Genomic DNA, 12,622 nt, shown 5'->3' with positions numbered 1-12,622 from the left:
GGACCCAGGAGCGAGGTCGAGGTCCCAGGAGCGAGGTCGAGGACCCGGGAGCGAGGACGGGGCCCAGGAGCGAGGTCGAGGACGCAGGAGCGAGATCGAGGACCCAGGAGCGAGGTCGAGGAACAGGAGCGAGGTCGAGGACCCAGGAGCGAGGTCGAGGACCCAGGAGCGAGGTCGAGGCCCAGGAGCGAGGTCGAGGACCCAGGAGCGAGGTCGAGGACCCAGGAGCGAGGTCGAGGACCCAGGAGCGAGGACCCAGGAGCGAGGTCGAGGACCCAGGAGCGAGATCGAGGACCCAGGAGCGAGGTCGAGGACCCAGGAGCGAGATCGAAGACCCAGGAGCGAGGTCGAGAACCCAGGAGCGAGATCGAGCACCCAGGAGCTAGGTCGAGGTCCCAGGAGCGAGGTCGGGGCCCAGGAGCGAGGTCGAGGCCCAGGAGCGAGGTCGAGGACCCAGGAGCGAGGTCGAGGACCCAGGAGCGAGGTCGAGGACCCAGGAGCGAGGACAGGGCCCAGGAGCGAGGACAGGGCCCAGGAGCGAGGTCGAGGACCCAGGATCGAGGTCGAGGACCCAGGAGCGAGGTCGAGGACCCAGGAGCGAGGTCGAGGACCCAGGAGCGAGATCGAGGACCCAGGAGCGAGGTCGAGGACCCAGGAGCGAGGTCGAGGCCCAGGAGCGAGGTCGGGGCCCAGGAGCGAGATCGAGGACCCAGGAGCGAGGTCGAGGACCCAGGAGCGAGGTCGAGGCCCAGGAGCGAGGTCGAGGACCCAGGAGCGAGGTCGAGGACCCAGGAGCGAGGTCGAGGACCCGGGAGCGAGATCGAGGACCCAGGAGCGAGGTCGAGGACCCAGGAGCGAGGTCGAGGCCCAGGAGCGACGTCGAGGACCGAGGAGCGAGATCGAGGACCCAGGAGCAAGGTCGAGTACCCAGGAGCGAGGTCGAGGACCCAGGAGCGAGATCGAGGACCCAGGAGCTAGGTCGAGGTCCCAGGAGCGAGGTCGAGGACCCAGGAGCGAGGTCGAGGCCTAGGAGCGAGGTCGAGGACCGAGGAGCGAGGTCGAGGACCCAGGAGCGAGGTCGAGGCCCAGGAGTGAGGTCGAGGACCCAGGAGCGAGATCGAGGACCCAGGAGCGAGGTCGAGGACCCAGGAGCGAGGTCGAGGACCCAGGAGCGAGGTCGAGGACCGAGGAGCGAGATCGAGGACCCAGGAGCGAGGTCGAGGACCCAGGAGCGAGATCGAAGACCCAGGAGCGAGGTCGAGAACCCAGGAGCGAGATCAAGGACCCAGGAGCTAGGTCGAGGTCCCAGGAGCGAGGTCGGGGCCCAGGAGCGAGGTCGAGGCCCAGGAGCGAGGTCGAGGACCCAGGAGCGAGGTCGAGGACCCAGGAGCGAGGACAGGGCCCAGGAGCGAGGTCGAGGCCCAGGAGCGAGGTCGAGGACCCAGGAGCGAGGTCCAGGACCCAGGAGCGAGATCGAGGACCCAGGAGCGAGGTCGAGGACCCAGGAGCGAGATCGAGGACCCAGGAGCGAGGTCGAGGACCCAGGAGCGAGGTCGAGGCCCAGGAGCGAGGTCGGGGCCCAGGAGCGAGATCGAGGACCCAGGAGCGAGGTCGAGGACCCAGGAGCGAGGTCGAGGACCCAGGAGCGAGGTCGAGGCCCAGGAGCGAGGTCGAGGCCCAGGAGCGAGGTCGAGGACCCAGGAGCGAGGTCGAGGCCCAGGAGCGAGGTCGAGGACCCAGGAGCGAGGTCGAGGACCCGGGAGCGAGATCGAGGACCCAGGAGCGAGGTCGAGGACCCAGGAGCGAGGTCGAGGACCCAGGAGCGAGGTCGAGGCCCAGGAGCGAGGTCGAGGACCCAGGAGCGAGGTCGAGGACCCAGGAGCGAGGTCGAGGACCCGGGAGCGAGATCGAGGACCCAGGAGCGAGGTCGAGGACCCAGGAGCGAGGTCGAGGCCCAGGAGCGACGTCGAGGACCGAGGAGCGAGATCGAGGACCCAGGAGCAAGGTCGAGTACCCAGGAGCGAGGTCGAGGACCCAGGAGCGAGATCGAGGACCCAGGAGCTAGGTCGAGGTCCCAGGAGCGAGGTCGAGGACCCAGGAGCGAGGTCGAGGCCTAGGAGCGAGGTCGAGGACCGAGGAGCGAGGTCGAGGACCCAGGAGCGAGGTCGAGGCCCAGGAGTGAGGTCGAGGACCCAGGAGCGAGATCGAGGACCCAGGAGCGAGGTCGAGGACCCAGGAGCGAGGTCGAGGACCCAGGAGCGAGGTCGAGGACCGAGGAGCGAGATCGAGGACCGAGGAGCGAGGTCGAGGACCCAGGAGCGAGATCGAAGACCCAGGAGCGAGGTCGAGAACCCAGGAGCGAGATCAAGGACCCAGGAGCTAGGTCGAGGTCCCAGGAGCGAGGTCGGGGCCCAGGAGCGAGGTCGAGGCCCAGGAGCGAGGTCGAGGACCCAGGAGCGAGGTCGAGGACCCAGGAGCGAGGACAGGGCCCAGGAGCGAGGTCGAGGCCCAGGAGCGAGGTCGAGGACCCAGGAGCGAGGTCAAGGACCCAGGAGCGAGATCGAGGACCCAGGAGCGAGGTCGAGGACCCAGGAGCGAGATCGAGGACCCAGGAGCGAGGTCGAGGACCCAGGAGCGAGGTCGAGGCCCAGGAGCGAGGTCGGGGCCCAGGAGCGAGATCGAGGACCCAGGAGCGAGGTCGAGGACCCAGGAGCGAGGTCGAGGACCCAGGAGCGAGGTCGAGGCCCAGGAGCTAGGTCGAGGTCCCAGGAGCGAGGTCGAGGCCCAGGAGCGAGGTCGAGGACCCAGGAGCGAGGTCGAGGACCCAGGAGCGAGGTCGAGGACCCAGGAGCGAGGACCCAGGAGCGAGGTCGAGGACCCAGGAGCGAGATCGAGGACCCAGGAGCGAGGTCGAGGACCCAGGAGCGAGATCGAAGACCCAGGAGCGAGGTCGAGAACCCAGGAGCGAGATCGAGCACCCAGGAGCTAGGTCGAGGACCCAGGAGCGAGGACAGGGCCCAGGAGCGAGGTCGAGGCCCAGGAGCGAGGTCGAGGACCCAGGAGCGAGGTCAAGGACCCAGGAGCGAGATCGAGGACCCAGGAGCGAGGTCGAGGACCCAGGAGCGAGATCGAGGACCCAGGAGCGAGGTCGAGGACCCAGGAGCGAGGTCGAGGACCCAGGAGCGAGGTCGAGGACCCAGGAGCGAGGTCGAGGACCCAGGAGCGAGATCGAGGACCCAGGAGCGAGGTCGAGGACCCAGGAGCGAGGTCGAGGCCCAGGAGCGAGGTCGAGGCCCAGGAGCGAGGTCGAGGACCCGGGAGCGAGGTCGAGGACCCGGGAGCGAGATCGAGGACCCAGGAGCGAGGTCGAGGACCCAGGAGCGAGGTCGAGGACCCAGGAGCGAGGTCGAGGACCCGGGAGCGAGATCGAGGACCCAGGAGCGAGGTCGAGGACCCAGGAGCGAGGTCGAGGCCCAGGAGCGACGTCGAGGACCGAGGAGCGAGATCGAGGACCCAGGAGCAAGGTCGAGTACCCAGGAGCGAGGTCGAGGACCCAGGAGCGAGATCGAGGACCCAGGAGCTAGGTCGAGGTCCCAGGAGCGAGGTCGAGGACCCAGGAGCGAGGTCGAGGCCTAGGAGCGAGGTCGAGGACCGAGGAGCGAGGTCGAGGACCCAGGAGCGAGGTCGAGGCCCAGGAGTGAGGTCGAGGACCCAGGAGCGAGATCGAGGACCCAGGAGCGAGGTCGAGGACCCAGGAGCGAGGTCGAGGACCCAGGAGCGAGGTCGAGGACCGAGGAGCGAGATCGAGGACCCAGGAGCGAGGTCGAGGACCCAGGAGCGAGATCGAAGACCCAGGAGCGAGGTCGAGAACCCAGGAGCGAGATCAAGGACCCAGGAGCTAGGTCGAGGTCCCAGGAGCGAGGTCGGGGCCCAGGAGCGAGGTCGAGGCCCAGGAGCGAGGTCGAGGACCCAGGAGCGAGGTCGAGGACCCAGGAGCGAGGACAGGGCCCAGGAGCGAGGTCGAGGCCCAGGAGCGAGGTCGAGGACCCAGGAGCGAGGTCAAGGACCCAGGAGCGAGATCGAGGACCCAGGAGCGAGGTCGAGGACCCAGGAGCGAGATCGAGGACCCAGGAGCGAGGTCGAGGACCCAGGAGCGAGGTCGAGGCCCAGGAGCGAGGTCGGGGCCCAGGAGCGAGATCGAGGACCCAGGAGCGAGGTCGAGGACCCAGGAGCGAGGTCGAGGACCCAGGAGCGAGGTCGAGGCCCAGGAGCGAGGTCGAGGCCCAGGAGCGAGGTCGAGGACCCAGGAGCGAGGTCGAGGCCCAGGAGCGAGGTCGAGGACCCAGGAGCGAGGTCGAGGACCCGGGAGCGAGATCGAGGACCCAGGAGCGAGGTCGAGGACCCAGGAGCGAGGTCGAGGACCCAGGAGCGAGATCGAGGACCCAGGAGCGAGGTCGAGGACCCAGGAGCGAGGTCGAGGACCCAGGAGCGAGGTCGAGGACCGAGGAGCGAGATCGAGGACCCAGGAGCGAGGTCGAGGACCCAGGAGCGAAATCGAAGACCCAGGAGCGAGGTCGAGAACCCAGGAGCGAGATCAAGGACCCAGGAGCTAGGTCGAGGTCCCAGGAGCGAGGTCGGGGCCCAGGAGCGAGGTCGAGGCCCAGGAGCGAGGTCGAGGACCCAGGAGCGAGGTCGAGGACCCAGGAGCGAGGACAGGGCCCAGGAGCGAGGTCGAGAACCCAGGAGCGAGATCAAGGACCCAGGAGCTAGGTCGAGGTCCCAGGAGCGAGGTCGGGGCCCAGGAGCGAGGTCGAGGCCCAGGAGCGAGGTCGAGGACCCAGGAGCGAGGTCGAGGACCCAGGAGCGAGGACAGGGCCCAGGAGCGAGGTCGAGGCCCAGGAGCGAGGTCGAGGACCCAGGAGCGAGGTCAAGGACCCAGGAGCGAGATCGAGGACCCAGGAGCGAGGTCGAGGACCCAGGAGCGAGATCGAGGACCCAGGAGCGAGGTCGAGGACCCAGGAGCGAGGTCGAGGCCCAGGAGCGAGGTCGGGGCCCAGGAGCGAGATCGAGGACCCAGGAGCGAGGTCGAGGACCCAGGAGCGAGGTCGAGGACCCAGGAGCGAGGTCGAGGCCCAGGAGCGAGGTCGAGGCCCAGGAGCGAGGTCGAGGACCCGGGAGCGAGGTCGAGGACCCGGGAGCGAGATCGAGGACCCAGGAGCGAGGTCGAGGACCCAGGAGCGAGGTCGAGGCCCAGGAGCGAGGTCGAGGACGGGGAGCGAGATCGAGGACCCAGGAGCGAGGTCGAGGACCCAGGAGCGAGGTCGAGGACCCAAGAGCGAGGTCGAGGACCCAGGAGCGAGTTCGAGGCCCAGGAGCGAGGTCGAGGACCCAGGAGCGAGGTCGAGGCCCAGGAGCGAGGTCGAGGACCCAGGAGCGAGGTCGAGGGCCCAGGAGCGAGGTCGGGGCCCAGGAGCGAGGTCGAGGACCCAGGAGCGAGGTCGAGGACCCAGGAGCGAGGTCGAGGCCCAGGAGCAAGGTCGAGGACCCAGGAGCGAGGTCGAGGTCCCAGGAGCGAGGTCGAGGACCCGGGAGCGAGGACGGGGCCCAGGAGCGAGGTCGAGGACCCAGGAGCGAGGTTGAGGACCCAGGAGCGAGCACAGGGCCCAGGAGCGAGGTCGAGGCTCGGGAGCGAGGACTGGGCCCAGGAGCGAGGACGGGGCCCAGGAGCGAGGTCGGGGCCCAGGAGCTAGGGCGGGGCCCTGGAGCGAGGACGGGGCCCAGGAGCGAGGACAGGGCCCAGGAGCGAGGACCGGACCCAGGAGCGAGGACAGGGCCCAGGAGCGAGGTCGAGGCCCAGGAGCGAGGACGGGGCCCAGGAGCGAGGACAGGGCCCAGGAGCGAGGTCGAGGCTCGGGAGCGAGGACTGGGCCCAGGAGCGAGGACGGGGCCCAGGAGCGAGGTCGGGGCCCAGGAGCGAGGGCGGGGCCCTGGAGCGAGGACTGGGCCCAGGAGCGGGGACAGGGCCCAGGAGCGAGGACTGGGCCCAGTAGGGAGGGCAGGGCCCAGTAGCGAGGGCAGGGCCCAGGAGCGAGGACAGGGCCCAGGAGCGAGGACTGGGCCCAGGAGCGAGGACGGGGCCCAGGAGCGAGGGCGGGGCCCAGGAGCGAGGTCGAGTCCCAGGAGCGAGGTCGAGGCCCAGGAGCGAGGACGGGGCCCGGGAGCGAGGACAGGGCCCAGGAGCGAGGTCGAGGCTCGGGAGCGAGGACTGGGCCCAGGAGCGAGGACGGGGCCCAGGAGCGAGGTCGGGGCCCAGGAGCTAGGGCGGGGCCCTGGAGCGAGGACTGGGCCCAGGGGCGAGGACAGGGCCCAGGAGCGGGGACAGGGCCCAGGAGCGAGGACTGGGCCCAGTAGCGAGGGCAGGGCCCAGTAGCGAGGGCAGGGCCCAGGAGCGACGGCGGGGCCCAGGAGCGAGGTCGAGTCCCAGGAGCGAGGACGGGGCCCAGGAGCGAGGTCGAGGACCCAGGAGCGAGGTCGAGGACCCAGGAGCGAGGTCGAGGACCCAGGAGCGAGGACGGGGCCCAGGAGCGAGGTCGAGGACCCAGGAGCGAGGTTGAGGACCCAGGAGCGAGGTCGGGGCCCAGGAGCTAGGGCGGGGCCCTGGAACGAGGACGGGGCCCAGGCGCGAGGACAGGGCCCAGGAGCGAGGACCGGACCCAGGAGCGAGGACAGGGCCCAGGAGCGAGGTCGAGGCCCAGGAGCGAGGACGGGGCCCAGGAGCGAGGACAGGGCCCAGGAGCGAGGACAGGGCCCAGGAGCGAGGTCGAGGCTCGGGAGCGAGGACTGGCCAGGAGCGAGGACGGGGCCCAGGAGCGAGGTCGAGGACCAGGAGCGAGGTCGAGGACCCAGGAGCGAGGTCGAGGACCCAGGAGCGAGGACGGGACCCAGGAGCGAGGTCGAGGACCCAGGAGCGAGGACGGGGCCCAGGAGCGATGACAGGGCCCAGGAGCGAGATCGAGGGCCCAGGAGCGAGGTCGAGGACCAGGAGCGAGGTCGAGGACCCAGGAGCGAGATCGAGAACCCAGGAGCGAGTTCGAGGACCCTGGAGCGAGGTCGAGGACCCAAGAGCGAGGTCGAGGACCCAGGAGCGAGTTCGAGGCCCAGGAGCGAGGGTCGGGGCCCATGGAGCGAGGTCGAGGACCCAGGAGCGAGGTCGAGGCCCAGGAGCGAGGTCGAGGACCCAGGAGCGAGGTCGGGGCCCAGGAGCGAGGTCGAGGACCCAGGAGCGAGGTCGAGGACCCAGGAGCGAGGTCGAGGCCCAGGAGCGAGGTCGAGGGCCCAGGAGCGAGGTCGAGGACCCAGGAGCGAGGTCGGGGCCCAGGAGCGAGGTCGAGGACCCAGGAGCGAGGTCGAGGGCCCAGGAGCGAGGTCGAGGACCCAGGAGCGAGGACGGGGCCCAGGAGCGAGGACAGGGCCCAGGAGCGAGGTCGAGGCTCGGGAGCGAGGACTGGGCCCAGGAGCGAGGACGGGGCCCAGGAGCGAGGTCGGGGCCCAGGAGCGAGGGCGGGGCCCTGGAGCGAGGACTGGGCCCAGGAGCGGGGACAGGGCCCAGGAGCGAGGACTGGGCCCAGTAGGGAGGGCAGGGCCCAGTAGCGAGGGCAGGGCCCAGGAGCGAGGACAGGGCCCAGGAGCGAGGACTGGGCCCAGGAGCGAGGACGGGGCCCAGGAGCGAGGGCGGGGCCCAGGAGCGAGGTCGAGTCCCAGGAGCGAGGTCGAGGCCCAGGAGCGAGGACGGGGCCCGGGAGCGAGGACAGGGCCCAGGAGCGAGGTCGAGGCTCGGGAGCGAGGACTGGGCCCAGGAGCGAGGACGGGGCCCAGGAGCGAGGTCGGGGCCCAGGAGCTAGGGCGGGGCCCTGGAGCGAGGACTGGGCCCAGGGGCGAGGACAGGGCCCAGGAGCGGGGACAGGGCCCCAGGAGCGAGGACTGGGCCCAGTAGCGAGGGCAGGGCCCAGTAGCGAGGGCAGGGCCCAGGAGCGACGGCGGGGCCCAGGAGCGAGGTCGAGTCCCAGGAGCGAGGACGGGGCCCAGGAGCGAGGTCGAGGACCCAGGAGCGAGGTCGAGGACCCAGGAGCGAGGTCGAGGACCCAGGAGCGAGGACGGGGCCCAGGAGCGAGGTCGAGGACCCAGGAGCGAGGTTGAGGACCCAGGAGCGATGGTCGGGGCCCAGGAGCTAGGGCGGGGCCCTGGAACGAGGACGGGGCCCAGGCGCGAGGACAGGGCCCAGGAGCGAGGACCGGACCCAGGAGCGAGGACAGGGCCCAGGAGCGAGGTCGAGGCCCAGGAGCGAGGACGGGGCCCAGGAGCGAGGACAGGGCCCAGGAGCGAGGACAGGGCCCAGGAGCGAGGTCGAGGCTCGGGAGCGAGGACTGGGCCCAGGAGCGAGGACGGGGCCCAGGAGCGAGGTCGAGGACCAGGAGCGAGGTCGAGGACCCAGGAGCGAGGTCGAGGACCCAGGAGCGAGGACGGGACCCAGGAGCGAGGTCGAGGACCCAGGAGCGAGGACGGGGCCCAGGAGCGATGACAGGGCCCAGGAGCGAGATCGAGGGCCCAGGAGCGAGGTCGAGGACCAGGAGCGAGGTCGAGGACCCAGGAGCGAGATCGAGAACCCAGGAGCGAGTTCGAGGACCCTGGAGCGAGGTCGAGGACCCAAGAGCGAGGTCGAGGACCCAGGAGCGAGTTCGAGGCCCAGGAGCGAGGTCGGGGCCCATGGAGCGAGGTCGAGGACCCAGGAGCGAGGTCGAGGCCCAGGAGCGAGGTCGAGGACCCAGGAGCGAGGTCGGGGCCCAGGAGCGAGGTCGAGGACCCAGGAGCGAGGTCGAGGACCCAGGAGCGAGGTCGAGGCCCAGGAGCGAGGTCGAGGGCCCAGGAGCGAGGTCGAGGACCCAGGAGCGAGGTCGGGGCCCAGGAGCGAGGTCGAGGACCCTGGAGCGAGGTCGAGGACCCAGGAGCGAGGTCGAGGACCCAGGAGCGAGGTCGAGGACCCAGGAGCGAGGTCGAGGTCCCAGGAGCGAGGTCGAGGACCCGGGAGCGAGGACGGGGCCCAGGAGCGAGGTCGAGGACGCAGGAGCGAGATCGAGGACCCAGGAGCGAGGTCGAGGAACAGGAGCTGAGGTCGAGGACCCAGGAGCGAGGTCGAGGACCCAGGAGCGAGGTCGAGGCCCAGGAGCGAGGTCGAGGACCCAGGAGCGAGGTCGAGGACCCAGGAGCGAGGTCGAGGACCCAGGAGCGAGGACCCAGGAGCGAGGTCGAGGACCCAGGAGCGAGATCGAGGACCCAGGAGCGAGGTCGAGGACCCAGGAGCGAGATCGAAGACCCAGGAGCGAGGTCGAGAACCCAGGAGCGAGATCGAGACCCAGGAGCTAGGTCGAGGTCCCAGGAGGTCGGCCAGGAGCGAGGTCGAGGCCCAGGAGCGAGGTCGAGGCCCAGGAGCGAGGTCGAGGACCAGGAGCGAGGTCGAGACCAGGAGCGAGGACAGGCCCAGGAGCGAGGTCAGGGCCCAGGAGCGAGGACAGGGCCCAGGAGCGAGGTCGAGGGACCCAGGATCGAGGTCGAGGCCCAGGAGCGAGGTCGAGGACCCAGGAGCGAGGTCGAGGACCCAGGAGCGAGATCGAGGACCCAGGAGCGAGGTCGAGGACCCAGGAGCTGAGGTCGAGGCCCAGGAGCGAGTCGGGGCCAGGAGCGAGATCGAGGACCCAGGAGCGAGGTCGAGGACCCAGGAGCGAGGTCGAGGCCCAGGAGCGAGGTCGGACCCAGGAGCGAGGTCGAGGACCCAGGAGCGAGGTCGAGGACCCGGGAGCGAGATCGAGGACCCAGGAGCGAGGTCGAGACCCAGGAGCGAGGTCGAGGCCCAGGAGCGACGTCGAGGACCCGAGGAGCGAGATCGAGGACCCAGGAGCGAAGGTCGAGTACCAGGAGCGCGAGACCAGGTCGAGCGAGACCCAGGAGCGAGGTCCGAGGACCCAGGAGCGAGGTCGACAGGCTCCAGGAGCAGAGGTCGAGGACCCAGCGAGAGGTCGAGGACCTAGGAGCGAGGTCGAGGACCCGAGGAGCGAGGTCGAGGACCCAGGAGCGAAGGTCGAGGACCCAGGAGCGAGTCGAGGACCCAGGAGCGAGATCGAGGACCCAGGAGCGAGGTCGAGGACCCAGGAGCGAGGTCGAGGACCAGGAGCGAGGTCGAGGACCCAGGAGCGAGGTCGAGGACCCAGAGCGAGTCGAGACTCGAGGAGCGAGTCACGAGGACCGAGGAGCGAGGTCGAAGGACCCAGGAGCGAGGTCGAGGACCCAGGAGCGAGGTCGAGACCCAGGAGCGAGATCGAAGGACCCAGGAGCTGAGGTCGAGGACCCAGGAGCGAGGTCGAGGGCCCAGGAGCGAGGTCAGGCCCAGGAGCGAGGTCGGAGGACCCAGGAGCGAGGTCGAGGACCCAGGAGCGAGGACAGGCCCAGGAGCGTCGACGGTCGAGGACCCAGGAGCGAGGTCGAGGACCCAGGAGCGAGGTCAGGACCCAGGAGCGAGATCGAGGACCCAGGAGCGAGGTCGAGGACCCAGGAGCGAGATCGAGGACCCAGGAGCGAGGTCGAGGACCCAGGAGCGAGGTCGAGGACCCAGGAGCGAGGTCGAGGCCCAGGAGCGAGATCGAGGACCCAGGAGCGAGGTCGAGGACCCAGGAGCGAGTCGAGGACCCAGGAGCGAGGTCGAGGCCCAGGAGCGAGGTCGAGGACCCAGGAGCGAGGTCGAGGACCCAGGAGCGAGGTCGAGGACCCAGGAGCGAGGTCGAGGACCCAGGAGCGAGGTCGAGGTCGAGGACCCAGGAGCGAGGTCGAGGACCCAGGAGCGAGGTCGAGGACCCAGGAGCGAGGTCGAGGACCCAGGAGCGAGGTCGAGGACCCAGGAGCGAGGTCGAGGACCCAGGAGCGAGGTCGAGGACCCAGGAGCGAGATCGAGGACCCAGGAGCGAGGTCGAGGACCCAGGAGCGAGATCGGCAGGACCAGGTAGCCGAGGTCGAGGACCCAGGAGCGAGATCGAGGACCCAGGAGCGAGGTCGAGGACCCAGGAGCGAGTCGAGACCCAGGAGCGAGGTCGAGGACCCAGGAGCGAGATCGAGGACCCAGGAGCGAGGTCGAGGACCCAGGAGCGAGATCCGAAGGACCCAGGAGCGAGGTCGAGGACCCAGGAGCGAGGATCAGGGACCCAGGAGCGAGGGTCGAGGCCCAGGAGCGAGGTCGAGGACCCAGGAGCGAGGTCGAGGACCCAGGAGCGAGGTCGAGGACCAGGAGCGAGATCGAGGACCCAGGAGCTAGGTCGAGGTCCCAGGAGCGAGATCGATGGGACCCAGGAGCGAGAGGTCGAGGCCCAGGAGCGAGGTCGAGGACCCAGGAGCGAGGTCCGAGGCCCAGGAGCGAGGTCGAGGACCCAGGAGCGAGGTCGAGGGACCCAGGAGCGAGGTCGAGGACCCAGGAGCGAGGTCGAGGACCCAGGAGCGAGGTCGAGGACCCAGGAGCGAGTCGAGGACCCAGGAGCGAGGTCGAGGACCCAGGAGCGAGGTCGAGGACCAGGAGCGAGGTCGAGGACCCAGGAGCGAGATCGAGGACCCAGGAGCGAGGTCGAGGACCCAGGAGCGAGGTCGAGGCCCAGGAGCGAGGTCGAGGACCCGAGGAGCGAGATCGAGGACCCAGGAGCGAGGTCGAGGACCCAGGAGCGAGGTCGAGGACCCAGGAGCGAGGTCGAGGACCCAGGAGCGAGGTCGAGGACCCAGGAGCGAGATCGAGGACCCAGGAGCTAGGTCGAGGACCCAGGAGCGAGATCGAGGACCCAGGAGCGAGGTCGAGGACCCAGGAGCGAGATCGAGGACCCAGGAGCGAGGTCGAGGACCCAGGAGCGAGGTCGGGGCCCAGGAGCGAGTCGAGGACCCAGGAGCGAGGTCGAGGACCCAGGAGCGAGGTCGAGGACCCAGGAGCGAGGTCGAGGCCCAGGAGCGAGGTCGAGGACCCAGGAGCGAGGTCGAGGACCCAGGAGCGAGGTCGAGGACCCGGGAGCGAGATCGAGGACCCGGAGCGAGTCGAGGCCCAGGAGCGAGGTCGAGGACCCAGGAGCGAGGTCGAGGACCCAGGAGCGAGGTCGAGGACCCAGGAGCGAGGTCGAGGACCAGAGCGAGGAGGTCGAGGACCCAGGAGCGAGATCGAGGACCACAGGGAGCGAGGTCGAGGACCCAGGAGCGAGGTCGAGGACCCAGGAGCGAGGTCGAGGACCGAGGAGCGAGATCGAGGACCCAGGAGCGAGGTCGAGGACCCAGGAGCGAAATCGAAGACCCAGGAGCGAGGTCGAGGAACCCAGGAGCGAGATCAAGGACCCAGGAGCTAGGTCGAGGTCCCAGGAGCGAGGTCGGGGCCCAGGAGCGAGGTCGAGGCCCCAGGAGCGAGGTCGAGGACCCAGGAGCGAGGTCGAGGACCCAGGAGCGAGGACAGGGCCCCAGGAGCGAGGTCGAGGCCCCAGGAGCGAGGATCGAGGACCCAGGAGAGCGAGGTCGAGGGACCCCAGGAGCGAGATCGAGGACCAGGAGGAGTCGA

This window comes from Somniosus microcephalus, chromosome 4 (assembly GCF_052327205.1).
Source record: "Somniosus microcephalus isolate GS21.2 chromosome 4, FLI_Smic_1.0, whole genome shotgun sequence".
Classification (NCBI taxonomy): domain Eukaryota; kingdom Metazoa; phylum Chordata; class Chondrichthyes; order Squaliformes; family Somniosidae; genus Somniosus; species Somniosus microcephalus.
Note: the sequence above shows the minus strand (reverse complement) of the source record.